Source organism: Canis lupus, chromosome 3 (genome assembly GCF_003254725.2).
Source record: "Canis lupus dingo isolate Sandy chromosome 3, ASM325472v2, whole genome shotgun sequence".
In the NCBI taxonomy this organism is placed as follows: Eukaryota; Metazoa; Chordata; class Mammalia; order Carnivora; family Canidae; genus Canis; species Canis lupus.
The window spans coordinates 8,414,269-8,430,568 of NC_064245.1; the positions used below are offsets into that span (position 1 = coordinate 8,414,269).

General features: G+C 38.5%; 1 long non-coding RNA gene across 1 annotated transcript in view; it reads left to right on the forward strand.

Annotated features, from left to right (window-relative positions):
- Window positions 1-16,043, forward strand: part of LOC112653619 (uncharacterized) — a 54,334-nt gene extending 38,291 nt beyond the window's left edge. Inside the window, exons 2-4 of the long non-coding RNA XR_004814706.2 lie at window positions 14,229-14,366; window positions 14,697-14,918; window positions 15,039-16,043. This is a non-coding gene — a long non-coding RNA (uncharacterized LOC112653619). The remainder of the gene's footprint in view (window positions 1-14,228; window positions 14,367-14,696; window positions 14,919-15,038) is intronic.
- Window positions 16,044-16,300: the final 257 nt, after the last annotated feature.

A 16,300-nucleotide genomic window follows, 5' to 3' on the forward strand; every position in this document is an offset into this window, starting at 1 on the left:
ACAGACTGAGGTACTCTTAAACAACAACAGTGACAGTTCTAGCAGTCCACAGGATCACTGGAGACATTTGGAGACATGTTCTATTTTGTTCAAACCACGTTTTATTTGAATCTCAAAGAGCAAGATAACTTTGCCTGACATTTGGCTTATAAAATTTAGAAAAAAAACAAAAACAAAAACAGTGTCCAGGCATGACTCATTATATGTAAGATAATCTCTCTTTTGAGGACTTGCAGGAAGGCATCAGAAGATAAAAGGCTGAGTAGGACGCTGTCTTCACCCGTTTGGGTGACTAAATGGTGTCTGGGGACACACTATTACCTGACTTAGGCTCTGTGAGTAAAGGAAAAGAAGGAAGGCATTTGGTTGTGACATTTAATGAGGGTAGTTAAAACAGCCCAAAGAACCCCATCTTGGTTGTGTTTTGGAATGGAATACTTATCTGTTTTAACCAAAATGTGGAGGCTGAAGTATTTTCAGCATCTCAGGAGAGTTATTCTCAGAATACCTCAAAGTAAATCTCTTGGTAGTAATTATTCATATGCATTTCAGTTCAATCTCAGAAATGAATCTCTCTAAGGGAACTCTGTATTCAAATCCTCCTTTGGAATAAAACCTGTGAGAAGGATCTTCTCAGCAGGAGGTTGGGAATTAATCCATCATGGGAAAGATTGATTAGAATCACATGGTTGATACAATTCATGTGATCCCAATCACATTAGAACCAAATGCTACACATCCTCCTGTTATTCTGTTGTGGCTCTTAGGTGAGTCTCTCTCCCGCCCCAACTCCCTTTCCTTCCATGTTGAAAATTGTAGCCAACCTTGTGGATGAAAATATATGGGATTCCTTCAGGATGTCGGGGTAGAGAAAAGGTAATTAAATACTGGATTTGAGCCTGGTGTATTAAGATTACATTCATAGATTTTATCCACTGAGGGTTTTTATCAAGTCAGGCTGTGTCTTTCCCTCAGGCCATGTTTTTATCTCGTGGGAATCTTGGGGAGACAGTTAAGTGGTTGAGCACAAATTGTTTCTCCTTGCTGGAAATAACTCAAAGTGCATATATGCCTTATCAACTATAGGTAAATTAGGTCACCTTTCCATACACGAAGAAAACACATATCTTCATCAAAAGCTTATAGAGGAAGACAATTACAATAGACTCCATCTGTGAAAATCCTTTGGGACATGGAGAGGAGATGCCAACTGTAGCTTAAATATGTTTGCTTGCCAAGTCAAAAATTCTCTCCCAAATTTGGGCTTCTTCCTGCTAAGTCAGGAATTGGAGTTTTGGAAGCTGGAGAACTAATATTATGCTTCTCAAATTATGCCCAGAGATGATTGCTTGAATTAACTACATCACTATTAAAGTGATGGCAATCCTAACTTTTGGCTCATTACCCTTTTGGAAGGTAGTGAATTTGAAAAACATCACATTGAACTTCTCTTTAATGATCCAACTGAAGATAAATTTAGATAAATATCAAGAATTAGTCAATGAAAAGAAGATAGAGCAGTATCGAATAACACGGATGTGATTTGCATTTATAACACAGTTCAGCTCAGCTCAACAAACACACTGAATGTATATTATATTCCAAGTACTGGTGATACAAAGATGAATAAAACATTGTTTATGTTTTGCTTAATCCCAGTTAAGGGGTTGAGGGAACTGATCTAACAAATAATATGTGTAGAAATAGGGGTGGAATGTAGCAGGGATAATGAATATAGACATTGGAGCCAGATAGACTTTGGTTATTTACAATCCCAGGTCTTGCTTTGATTTTGTGGCTTTAAGTCAACTAGTTTACTTTTCCTAACCAATCTTTGTTTTATCATCTGTGGTACAAAATAGGCATTCAACAAATGGAAGCTAATGTTAATAATTAGAACTATGTATTGGTACAGAGATAATAAAGGAGAGAGAATGCTTCCAAGTGGAGATTGTTTTGGTAGGAATAGGAATTCTCTAGGTAGATAATATTTGTGAATGGACTCTGGGTAGAGCAAATAAGACTTCCAAATGCCTATGCAGGGGAAACTGTAAAAATCAGTTTAATGTTTTTTTTTTTTTTTTAAAGATTTTATTTATTTATTCATGAGAAACACAGAGAAAGAGAGGCAGAGACATAGGCAAAGGGAGAAGCAGGCTCCATGCAGGGAGCCCGATGTGGGCCTCGATCCCGGGTCTCCAGGCTCACACCCTGGGCTGAAGGCAGACGCTTAACTGCTGAGCCACCCAGGCATCCCAAGTTTAATATTGTTCATTCACTATTTGTGCACAGCAATTAGAGATGGTGCTGGAGAGGAGGCAGGAGTTGGCTCCTCATCACAGCCTGGACTCTGTTAAGTTTGGACTTGATCCTTTAGGTCAGAGATTGAAGATGTACTTTTCTATAATTTTTTTTCTGTTTCAGTTTTGTTTTATTTTTATGTCCCCCAGTGTTTAAAAATAGATTTCACTTAAAACCTCAGATTTATTCTGACTTCTTTTGGAGATTTACCACAAAGAATCTGCATTTGCTCATGGCAACGACTGGTTGAAGCTGAGTGAAGGCTGCTCCCTCAAAGAGATATATGCCGTCTTGATGAGCAGTGAGGAAACATGGAGGTTTTAAGCAGGTTGGTTTTGTAGCAGGGAATGTCATAGAACTGTCCTTATCTGCAGTTGTGGGAGAGGAGGCCAGAAATTGAGAGCGGTATTGAGCATGACACCTTTCAGGACTAGGTTAATGGAGGAAGGACTTGTACTGTTATTCAGGTTGGTAGATAGTTGTGGGTTGTTTTTGTTTTGTTTTTTAAGCAAAATGAGATTAAAGATTAGGAGAGGGGATAGGAATGTCATATATGGACTCAGTGATTGTTATTGGTTGGACAATAACCCTAGCAGAATAAGATATCTGATTTTTTAAAATATATCTCTTAAGAAAAACAAAAAGTAAAATTAAGTGGCAATATAAAATAGGCAGCCATTCCCAATGTCTTTTCTCACCTCTTCTCAAAACTGGAAACTCCCCTTATCCCCTTAACCAGCAAGAGTGGATGGAGAGAGAATGTCTATGGTGGATAAAGAACTCACAACCAGCAAACCTCAGCATACAACTTGGACACCATAAAGATATCCAAGACCCAAAAAAGAGCCCAGAGGCTTGATAATTGTTGGGTGAATGCCCGCTACCCAAGAAGGGAGGAGGAAGTAGTAAAAGCTCTAAGCACAGGGAAGGCAAGAAGAAGATAATATTAGGAAAGGAGAGGAAGGGGTCCATGAGGAGACCCTACCGTTGGAGGGAACATCCATGTGTAGACATGCAGCACATCTAGGAAGGGACTTTGAAGGATGGGAATTAGATAAAGTAGGGATACAAAGCTATTCCAAGTCCACCCTCCCACTCTATACAATTTGCATTTTATCCTCTGAAACCTTATGTAAAGATCTGTCTGTATCCTTGTGTCATGCATTTAGGTTCACCAGTCAGAAGGAACGAAAATACTATCCCCCACCCCCTGCATCATCCTGGAATGGCAGGCATCTATAATTTTCCTGTTAGAAATCAGGCAGCAAAAGGAGAACCTGGTGGATGTCATACAACCAGGGACGGTGGCAGCGTGCTTCCCTGACCTCCTTTTCTTTTTCCCAGAGGAGCACTATGCACCACTCCCACTGTGGGTTGAAGATAAAGTGCCTGGGTTGTAGATAGATAAGTCACTGACTACAAAGTACAGAGTGAATTGAGACATGCACATATAAGACTGGGGATGGAAGTGGGGGCATCAGTTTTTGTACTAGTTTGAGGGAGGAGGAGGACGTGAACTCAAGCTTGGGTGTATGGATAGAAAGGAGATGGCTTCATGGTATCTCATGTCTCTGGGGTTTTGCATATTCTTGCTTCACCTGGACTGGATAGGGTGCCCTCACTCATGTATCCACTCGAATTCAATGTTACCTCCACAGTGGAATCTTCCATGAGAAGATTCAAGTATTCTTTTTTGTATACTTTTTATCTTATAATTTTCATAAGGAGGTAGTTTCATAAAATAGGTAGTCCTGTCTGACTGCTCACAGGAATTTAAGTTTCTTAGATTTAGGGCACAATGTCTTGGAGAACTGTGATCACCTACATGAACGTGACATAGTTACCTGGACTAGGAACAGAAACCACCTGTGTCAATGTGAATTAGGGTTTTGTTCCAGGACACATTTGCCCAAAAAAGATGAGACTGCAAACTAATAAGTAGTCTCACTATTTGTGTCAGGTAATACCTGCAAATCAGTGTATCTGAGACAGCAGTTTGCTCATCCAGGCAAATGGCTCACTTATCAACAGCAAGGACCTTCATCTTGCTGTAATTACTAATTGTAAACTCTTCTGTCATGACCACTGCTCAATCCCAATAGGTTTTTGTTTTGAAAAGACCCTTCCTGAACCATTTCTGCCTAGATCCCTAACTTCTATGAAGATCTGCTCTTTGGTGACCATGGCTAAGACTCTATCAAGGTGATGTTCTCCTTTAGAATAGGAAAGGACGTTGTCTGGTGGTGATGTTTTGAGCTATTAAACATCTTTTAGTCTTAATGCTGCCTAGACTAGCATACAGTGGTGCTTAAAATTTGTAGAAATAGGCAGTGAGAGAAAATCAACATGACACGGTGCTCTCATTGGATGAGGGCAGATGAGTAAAGAGTCAGGGATGCTTCCAAAGTACTAAGAGTGAACTTGTGCCATCACTTAGGATGGAAAATGCAAGAGCAGATTTTCAATGAGAAGATACTGATTTCAATTCTAGACTGAGAGTTGAGTTGAGTTTGAGATTTCTGCGATGTGAAAATAAAGATGTCTAATTCCGTGCTTAATGATGGGAGGCCCCAGGTATGACATTTGTCAGGGAGGTTGGGCACTTGTTTTTTTCATCAGTGGCTTCCAAGTTAGGTCTTGAGACACAGAGCATCAGCACCACAGGGGAATTTTACTTGGAAATGCAAATTTTGAGGCCTTAAGGTCCAACCCATTGAATTGAAAACCCTCTGGGTGGGGTTGAGCTATTTGTGTTTTAATAATCTTTCCAGGTGATCTGTTGTATTCTTTTTGACCTGTGTGTCTTAAGGAGTCAGTTGCTTAGCCTTTCTCACCCTGGGTTCCTCAACTGTAAAACAGGAATACTAACAGCACCTACCTCCTTGAGTTCTCATGGTGATTAAGTGAATTAATATATGGAAAGTGCTTATATCTGTATTTGTTTGCTGCTTTAATTTTTTTTAATCTCTTTACAAATTCATTGCTCTTTTATTTGCCTGACTAAATATTTCCTGTCTTTACGAGTCTCTCCTATGTTTCTACCAGTGAGCTGTAGCATTAGTTATCACATTGCTTGGCCTACAGGACATATTCAGTAAATATATTAATTGAGTGAATGCACACTCCAGTTTTCATTTCCTTATTTCTTGTCTGAGTTTTATAGCTTTTATTATCAGTATCACTTGTTTTGGCACTAAATTAGACATTGTTATATTTATGCCTTGTTTCCTAATTGTATTATAAGCGCTTGAAGGGGCAGTATTATGCTGTACTTATCTTTTCCACCTACACAGCACCTGGCACAGTGTTGACAATATAAAGGGAATTCAGTAATAATCTGTGTAAAATAAAAGAGAAGACTTGATGTTTTTTTCCTCTCAAATTCATCTACCCTGTTAAATTTCTGCAATTTCTTATCCTCACCCCCGCAATGGCAGCAATTTCAAAATCCTAAATCTCTACTGCCACTTTCTCCTGAGAGTCACAAGATGAAAAGAACAGTGATTCTTTTCTTATTTCTGGTGTCATCTGGTAAGATGGCTTTTATTATTTTGAGCCTCCATGTCAACCTTATAAATTCAGCCTAATATTTCTAAAATTATTTCTTGAGTCAAAAGCTAGGGGATTGTGAATGACCTGTTACTTTTAACCAGAATAATGATGTGCCATCTGTATCTCTCTAGAAATATACCTTTAAGGCTAAGGTATGATGTTACTTATACTTGATACAGCCTTATTTTTACCAGCATTTTGCTTCAGCTTTTCCTTAGCTCTTCGATAAGCTCCCTGCTTTGTGCAGTGCTGAGTTGAAATTCTGCTAGCACAGAGGATTGAAAATATCTCTTATGTAGTTAAGCTCCTTTAAGAATATAGAAAATTAATGTAATGTGTATAGTGAAAAAGGCCAGCTTTGGAGACCTACAGATCTGAGATCAAAATTTGAGGTCTGTTATAATTTTTTGTATGGCCTTCAGTAAGCTATTCAACATGTCTACTTACTCATTTTTAATTAGGGACTATAAATTTCACCTTATGATGTTATATGAGGCAATTAAATAACACAAGTTATGTATTGTACCCAGCACATGGAGGATATTCAATAAATGGTGGATATGATTATAAAACAGAAGAAGAGAGCAACACACTGTATATCTCAGAGACAGAGGCCACTCTAGAGTCTGCATGGTATCATTATAAAATAGCAACTCTGGTATTGTGGACACTATTTCTAGTCTAAAATTCTATTTAAATTCTGTTTAAGAATGTCCCCATCAAAGCTCAGATCACTTTAGATAATCTTCAAATAGCATCTCCTAATTAATTATATAACTGGAGGGTCTTTTCATACAATGGAAATCTCTCACACTTTTCCCCTAGAAACTCCATCCACTGGTCACCTGTGACTCAGTTATTGGGGAATTTTCCGACCCTTAGGGAAAGTCTGCTACAGCTAACTGGTTGTTCACTAAGCCCATCTCGGTACCTCCTCCGGAAACCTTGGGTGTCACTCCTCTAGGGTCTGTGAGAAATAGTTGCTGTCTGCAAGGGCTTTCTCAATTTTTTAATAAAACTCTAGCAAGATCAGTGAGGAATAGGAATCTAGTGACAAGTTTTTTTCTAATCCATAAAGACGTATGTATTCAAGAGGAAAACAGAAAACTCCTCCAGGTAGGCAAGATCTAGGTAGTCCTGGATGGCTGAGGGACTTCTGAAGTTTTTTGTGGAGACAACAACAGAGTGAAATACAAACATGTTACATAGTTTGTAAGGAGATAAAGATATATATGTATTTCCCTGAAAATTACTTGAAATAAAATTGCTGATTAACCAGCATCATTTATAGGTGCCAGTGGTTTACTGAATACAGTTGTACCACTGACTCACACATGAGAACAGCTACTACCATTTCTGCCTCCCTCCATCATCTCCTGCAGGGCCCAGAGCTACCTGGGGGAGTAGTAGGGAGGAAATGGCATTCTTGGACAACCTGAGGTTCATAAGTGGAGGCAGGGAGGAGCTAGGGCCAGTTTACAGAAGTCAACTTTACAGGACTCCTATCTAGCCAAAGGGCAGACTTGGCTCCAGACCTTCACATTTCTTTATCACATTGCCAAATGGGGCTTCATTTACATTAATAGGCTTTCTCTATTTTAATTTTTAATTGATAATTAAAGATTTATTTATTTGAGGGGGGGAAGAGAGAGAGAGAGCAGAGAGGAGGGGCAGAGGGAAGGCATCCCAAGCAGACTCCCCACTGAGTGTCCCTGCCTCAATGTGGAGCTTGATGTGGGGCTTGATCTCACAACCCTGAGATCATAACCTGAGCCCAAATCAAGAGTCGGACACCTAACCGACTGAGCCATCCAGGTGCCCCGATAGGCTTTCTCTATTTTAAAAGGCAAATCTCTCTAAGGGATCTAGAAACTCAGGTCATGCACACGTTGGCATGGATTGCTTATTTGAATTCAGTCAGTTATTACTGCCTGTTTGTCTAGATTATGAAACCTATCAGAGATGTGTGATGGATTGAATAGAAGAGTAAACCACTGGCACCTATAAATGATGCTTACGGCAATGCAAATTCTAGCTAAACATACTTTGTGCTGTAATTAATGTTCATTCTCTATCCTCCTCAGGAGAAAAGTAACGGAGTGTTCTTCATTCTTGTATAAGGATTGTTCCCAATCCTTTCCCTTAGGACTATAAAAGAGTATGTGTGGAGTCAGAATAGTCAGATTGTTGTCGCTATCAAATTTGTGTTTGATTTATGAAGCTCCTTCTAGCTTCTGTGCTTCCTAGTTATTTCAGTGCTCTTTCTCTGTCATGGTGTCAGTGTTTTGTTTCATCAACTCTTTTACTATCTTGAAAAATTAGTCTACATTTACTTTTATGTCCTGTCTCCCATTCACTTTTCAAATTTTGCAATCCAAATTTTGTCCCCATCATTTTACTAATACGCTTCTCAAAGCAGTAACGTCTCCTCTTATTAGTCAAATTTGAAGGTCTCCTCCCTATTCTCACTCATTCAATTTCACAGCAGAATTGAATCATCTTCTACTCATTATCTTTGATTCAGTGGGGTTTTTCCCATTTCTCAGAATGCTTGATAGAGTCCCTTCTCTTCTAATGCCCATATTCAAAAGTGAGAATTCCTTCAAGATTTTTCTATTGCCCAAACCAGTGGTTTCCAGCCTTGGCTGTACATTAGAATCACCCGGGAAAGCTTTAAAAACTGATGACTGGGTCCCACTCTCAGAGGTTCTGAGTTAATTGTTCTGGGGTGTATCTTGAGTACTGGGAGTTTTTCTTAGTAGCTCCCCAGGTAATTCCAACACTTTGCCAAGATTGAGAATTGTGTTAAACTATAAGAATTCAGATTTTTTTGGGGGGGGGTTTCTATTATTTTCTTTGAAATTCAAACAAAATTGTCTAGAGGTCCCATCTCATGGGAAGGCCCAGATTCTTTTTCAAGTAACTGCAAATTCTGAGGGGTAACATTGTCACTGGTCCCCTCTGGTTCCAAGTTCCTAACTTTCTGAACATTTAGTATTATTTGCAAGTATTATCTGCATCTAGTTTCCTAAAGCAATTGGTTCTCTTGCCTCTGGCTCTACAGAAGTCACTGTGTAGAACTTGGGCCCCTTTCCGTCTATCCCTGAGCCACATACAGAAGGCAGTTTTATGATGGCTGCCTTTATTGAAGATTTGGATCAATATAAAGGTTTTGGGTCAATGTAAGAGTTTTATATTAAAGCAAATAGATAAGGGCAGTTTCTATATAGACTCCCAACTTCTGGCCACATACATGAGCCTGCTTTTGCCTCGAAACTTTTCCTGCACCTTAATTATCCTCATATTCTAAGTAACTTAGATTTCCATCCCTTTGACACCTCTTAGAAGCAGTCTTTTTAAACTACTGTCTTAAAAATGGAATAGGATAGTATGTAGATTAATTTTTTTCCTCTGGCATAAATTGCGTCTCCTCATGCCTCTTTCCTTTCCCCTACTGCCCTTAGAAGACAGAAGTTCCTACATTCAATTCTGGTTTTCAACAACATTTTTTTTTTCATCCTATTACATCCTTTCTTCAGTCATCAGTTGCTGTGGTAGGTAGCATCCAAAAATGTCCCCTAGAGATTCCCATCCTCTAATTATTCAATCAAACACTTATACAGGTACCACTGTGAAGGAATTTTCCAGATGTAATTAGTGTTGTGGAGCTTAAAATAGGAAGGTTATACTGGATTATCCAAGTGGGCCCAAAATAATTACATGAGATCTGAAAAACAGAGGTCAATGGAATAGAAAGTCCTGCCAAAGACCCAAGAATATGAAGGATCTTGATGTGGGACGAAGACATTTTGACCAATGACATTCTGTACTTTTAGCCCAAGTAGCATGGTAAATGTATGTCTTGCTCACTCCCTGTGGCCCAAACATATAGGAACAAAAGAATATAAAAGTAAGGAGGGAAAGAACCCATTTCAAAAATGAAATAATCACCTCTATGAACCAAGAAGGTAATAGAAGTGTGATTCAGTGAATAGGGCTGAATCATCCATTCATTGGTCCCTGAGTCATTTGTGCATGAGATTTGCCTGAGATCTTGCAGGTTAAAAGATAGGAGAAGGGAAGTCAGAAGCCAGAGATTGGGGTAGGACTGCCTCCCTTTATTTTTATTTATTTATTTATCTATTTATTTATTTTAAAGATTTTATTTATTCATGACACACACACACACACACACACACACACACACACAGAGGGAGCAGAGACACAGGCAAAGGGAGAAGCAGGCTCCCTGCTGGGAGCCCGACATGGGACTTGATCCTGGGTCTCCAGAATCACCCACTGGGCCCAAGGCAGCCGCTTAACCGCTGAGCCACCCAGGGATCCCCTGACTGCCTCCCTTTAAAAAGGAAGGTTAAAAATAAAAATGGACACACTTTACCTTTGGGCTTTGACAAAGCTCTGGGCTTAGTGCAGCAGACGGTAACAGACACAACCATAGAACCAGTAACTTAACCAAGGGATCCTTTGTTCTGTGACCAAATCTACAAAATTTACAGTATCCCTTATAGAGACCCCAAATCATTGTGATAAGGTTCTGGTCTGGGGTTTTGGAGGGCTGCATGAAGCAAATGAAAAATCAGTAGATTGATAGGGATATGGTGGGGGAGCAGCATTGAAAAATGAAAAAAGGAAATGCCTCTTACAATGTATTTATAATCTGCCCATCCCCCCTCCCTTAATCATCCTGAAGAAATCTAATGTCAGAATAGACAGACAACAAAATCAATGGTCAAAGCAAGAATTTATTCCAATGAAAAGACTTAAAATGAGTGTGCTTGGGATTCAAAGAAATGAATAAGGCATGGTTTCCATTTTAAAAAGGCAATAATTAGGGTTACCTAGGTGGCTCAGTCAGCCTTCCACTCAGGTCATGATCCTGGAGTCCCAGGATCAAGCCCTGCACTAGGCTCCCTACTCAGTGGGGAGGCTGCTTCTTCCTCCAACCCTCTTCCCTCTCATGCTCTATCTCACTCTCTCTCTCTCAAGTAAATAAATAAAATCTTTAAAAAAAGGCAACAATTACTAATCAACACCAGCCCAAAACAAAATAGATATGAAATAGAATTGATCATAATTCTTAGAAATGAAAAATACAGTTATTGAAATAAGAAAATAATTATTTCAGTTACATATTATGATCTTTAAAAAACATGCCAAAACTTAGTGGTTTAAATCAACAGCTCTCCCAGCATTCTGGTTCAGGACCTTAGGTAGTACTTAATTAGTAGCACTGGCAAGGATGACTTGATTATAGTCAGCTGGGCTAGAAGGTTCTAGAAGTCTTCATTCATAAGTCTCAGGGGTTTACCATGTGTGGCTCTTTTCTATCCACATTGTAACTTATTCATTAGTCTGGTTCATGGTTTGTTAAAGCATGGTGGCTAGTTTTCCTCAGAGAGTTTAAAAACAGATGTGGTTGGCCTTTTAAAGAACTGGAACTGGCACAGTGTCACTTCCGCTATGGTCAGACAAGCCATAGGGCTAACCCAGGTTCATGGGGTTAGACATAGATTCAGTCTATTTCTTTCAAGAATAGCAAAGTCTCATGGCAAAAAACATGTGGGATGGAAGATAGTGTGTGGTAATCTCTGGAAACACAATCTACCACAATAGTTGACTGAATAAACTTTATAGAAAAACAGTGAATTGGAAGATAGGATTGAGAAATTAACCAGAAACAACATGAAGAAAAGATACAAACCAAATTAAAGGGCCGTTAAGAGAATAGATTGATAGGTACAATTGAGTGAAGGACAAAGAAGCAATATTTGGTGAGATAACTGCTAAAAATTTTTCCAAAACTGAAGAAATGATGTGTCCTAAGATCACAGTAACTCTGGATAGCATGTAACACAAATAGTAATCTAGACCTAGGAATACTATAATGAAATTGCAAATGTCAAAGTAAAAAAGAATTATTTAAAGCTCTTAGTTACCCATCAATGGAATGAGAAATAAAACCTGGACAGATACATTCCAGAATGAAATACAATATTGTCAGTGTATTTCTCAGTGTAACTGAGAATATTATCTTCAATCTAGAACTTCTATCTAAGACATAAATCAAGGTTGTTGGCAAATATAAGACATTTTCAGTCATTGTAAGCCTTAAATGTATGGAGTCCAGTTAACTTTTCAAGACAAAAAAAATCAACTGAAAGAGAGGGATACAAGAAATAGTGTCAAATACCAAAATTTGTTAAAATTACAGTACAGTTAAAAAAGATTACCCAACAATTCTGTTTTGAAAGTTGTTGATCCTAGGATTTTAAACAAAATAATTAGATGAGAGTGGTTGACATAAAAGACTGCTAAGATCCTTGTCATTGTCAGGAGGAAGAAGAAATTGTGGAATAACTATAGGTTTTGCGAGAAGAATTTATGGTTGATTATATGTGTTAAATTTTTTTAAATACATTTATTTCTTATTCGTGTTCAATTTGTCAACATACAGAATAACACCCAGTGCTCATCCCATCAAGTGCCCACCTCAGTGCCCATCACCCCCAGTCACTGCCACCTACCTCCCCTTCCACCACCCCTAGTTCGTTTCCCAGAGTTAGGATTAGGAGTCTTTCATGTTCTGTCTCCCTTTCTGATATTTCCCTATGTGTTAAAATCTAAGGTTAAGACGTAAGATTAAAAACCAGCAGAAGTTTATGTAGAAAATAAAGAATACTTTATCAAATCACCCAAAGGCAAAGGATGAAAAAGAAAAGAACAGGAAAGTAACAGAATGTAAAATAAAGATGTCAGAAATAAGTTCAAATATGCCTGAAATCATATATGGTTTAAGCTCCTCTATTAAAGATAAATGGTTGGATTAGATTTTTTAAAAATCAGGTATATGCTACTTTACAAAAAGAGAGCTGCATAGCATACAAAAAATATAATTTAAAGCAAAAAGCATGACTAGGAACATGGCACTATATAATAATACAATGAATAGCCTATCAAGAAGATCTAATAATTATTATGATTTTTTTCTTTCACAACGTAGCCTCTAGATATATAAAACCCAAGTTGATAGAATTTGAGACGACTGGGTAGGTCCACAATCATAGTAAGAGATTCAAAGGTATTTTATCATAAGTGTGTAACGTCTGCTAGTGTGTAACAGACCAAAAGTTGATGATGGTGTATAGCAGAACTTTTGTGAATTCCATGGGCTGTGTACAGGTGTGCTAAAGTACTGTCCTCACCCTTGTGATTGCTGGGTGGGCAAGGAGGTCTCTGGAACATTCCTCCATCCTTAGCAGTTGGGAGCTGCCTCAGACATTTATAAAACAAATCATGTGCCGGCTCAGACTGGTGAGCAGACTCAAAACAAAATAAAACACCAAAAAATTCATAATACCTAGCACAGGGAACAGTCAGAAATTAGTATATTCATACATAGATTCAAGCTGTTGAAATTGGTATAGACTCTCTTCACTATAATTTGGGAACATTTTAAAAATCTTTGGATTTTTTTCATATATTTTGGTAATATGGAGTAATAACAATTATGGAGATTTTTGTTGAGTAGAGTTACACAAATGGGTAAGAATATACATCTAAGGACGTTCATCATGGGGTTATATGTAACATAGAATAATTGAAAATAACTTGAGTGTCTAAATAGATAGAACTGATTAAAATATCATACAATTATATGATATAATAACACATGGTATTAAGAGTGATATAGGAACAAACCAGAAATTTATGGGGTTTGTAGCACAGCTTCCCTAATCTGAACTTGTGAGACATTGCTAAATGAATTGAAACAGTTCTTCTCGCTTAGAACATGGTCTCAGAATCCTTTTAATATCAAGCTCTAAGCAGCTATAATCAGGATCAGAAATAAAAGGAAACGTGAAACTTATGAGCCATACCTATCCTTAGAGGAATAGCTAATGACATAGAAAAATGTTCTTTATGTATTGTTAAGGGAAAAAAGTAGATTACCAAGGAGTACACACCGATGATTACATTTTCTTTAAAGAGCATTCATGCTTACCTATGTCTAGATAAAAATGTTGAATGTGAAAAGGAATTATTTTCAGGTGATAGGATTGCATGTGATTTTCATTTTCATTTATTTTCTATTGTGAGGCTGTATTACTTTTGAAGTAAGAAAAATGAAAAGGATCTTGACTCGTTCATTAAGCCCTAGCATCTAAAAATCCTTTCTCAGTGTTGAATCCCTTTCTACCTTGACTCCCTGAGGGGTCCGAGACTCTCTCCTCCCACTTACCAGAGTTTGACCTCTGTTGACATGATCTGTGTCTGTGCATCTTTCTCCTCAACTAGATTGAAGGCTCTGGAGTGTAGTGACTTGTGACTCAACACAAGTGGTTTGCTCTTCACAGATGCGAGGACACATTTTGTTGAATCGAATGGACCTAGTTGGACAGCATCAACTCCATGCACCCTACGCCTGAGTACAGAGCCCGCAAGCAAACATTCTGATTCCAAGTGTCTATGGAACTTGGAGAGGAAAGACACTGGTGAGTCAGACTCAGTGGACTTGAGTCCCCTTGCAGAACTCTCCCCGTGTGACATTTTCATTTTGTGCAGGTAAAGGCACATATTTCAGTTCTGCTTTGTGGACCTCAGTAGTGTGGATATTTAGGCAATACTTTTCCAGTTTTCTGTCTGTAGAAAGTCTTAGAAGTTCTTGCAAGACAGCAGAGGAGGACTGTTTTCACCTCTGAACCCTCAAGGCTATGATGTGCTCTTGTTAGAAAGGCTGAGCTGGAGTAATTTCTCCACGGGACAGAATAGATTCAGTGATCTGGGAAAGCAGTTCCCGAACTCTGATGCCTTTGTGTCCTCAGGACTAATCTGGTGGAAGGCACATGAAAGCAAGGAATCTAAACTCAGGACCAGAAGTGGAGTGGAAGAGAGAAACTTCTGGGACCTAATTAATGGAACACACAGAGAACTTGAGAAGCACACCCGGCCTGGGAAAACAAAAACAAAAACAACAAACAACAAACAAAACAAAACAACAACAAAAAAACTCTGGAGCTGAAGAATAGGAATATCATTATTTCCAGGTGAATTAAATGAAAGATTACCATCACTTAATTTTTTTTTCCCCTTAAGTTAAAGCTTCGACAACAGCAGCAAATCCCAATGCTGAAGTCACTCTTGTTTTCATTGCTTTGCTTTTATAGGTCCTTACCACATCCTTGCAGGAAAGCAAGAGCGCCTTCTTTTTAATGATCCTCCAAGAAGGAGAGCACAGACCCTTTCTTGGCACACCAATCCCGAGTTGAGTGACATGTGCTTTAAACAGAGAAAGATGGACATTGCGCATGTACCTGGCCGTGAAATTAAAGACCAGGCCCTTTTGTTCTATACTTCATAGATGTGAGACTAATGGCCCTGGTTCTCGTTATAAAACTTGGTGTATGTGACAACTGCTACCAGCAGTGGAGTTATAAGCATTAGAAGATTTAGATTTTGCCTAAAGTTGACTGCAGTCTTTCCAATGGCTGGTGGGCGGTGAAAGTGGTCATTTGGGGGGCAGTATGGTTAGGTCTCTATCTGCATATGAAATTTTTTGAGGTTCATGAAGAATTGGATAAACCACATCCATGCAACCAGAGTACCAATCTCATTACAAATTTTCCGGTGTTCTCTTCCCCAGAGCCAATCATGTAGCCCCCCTCCCCTTTTTTTTCTTCAGAAATCTTTATTTTTAAATCTTTAGTTGTAGACAAGGAACATTCTAGAGCTAAACTCATCTGGATATCTGACAGTTCTCCAGGTGAGAAAACTGGAGGGTTGGAATTTTGTTAGTAAATGAGCTGATCTAGAACATAAGCCTCCCGACTTGCTGGGCCTTTCTCACCACATGGTTTTGCTGCCCTGTGGTTTGTGGATCTGTGTAGATTCACGGCTGAGTGTTGCTGGTCCGTGATGGGACAAGTAAAAAAAGTGAAAGCAAACATTTAGAAACTTTTGTAAATATCTTGACACATGAGCAGACTAATTTGTTCAATGTAGTAATAAAATGCTTTGGACTTATGATTTCTTTTGTTCATGTAGGAAAGTTAAATTTCAGAAAATTTTATTAAAGTATGCTTGACTTACAATGTTAGAGTAGTTTCAGGTTACAGCATAGCGATTCAGTAATTCTATACATCGCACAGTGCTCACCGGGTGGTCCCCCTCTGTCATCGCACAACATTATTGCAATATTTTTGACTATATTCCCATGCTGTACTGTTTGTCCCTCTGACTGTTTTATACTAGAAATTTGGATTTCTTAATCCCCTTCATCCATTCTTTCACTCTCCTCCCATCTGGAAATCACCAGTTTGTTCTTGGTATTTATGAGTCTGTTTTGGTTTGTTTATTCTGTTTCTTAGATTCCACGTATAAATGAAATTATATGGCATTTTGTCTTTCTCTTTCTAACTAATTTCACTTA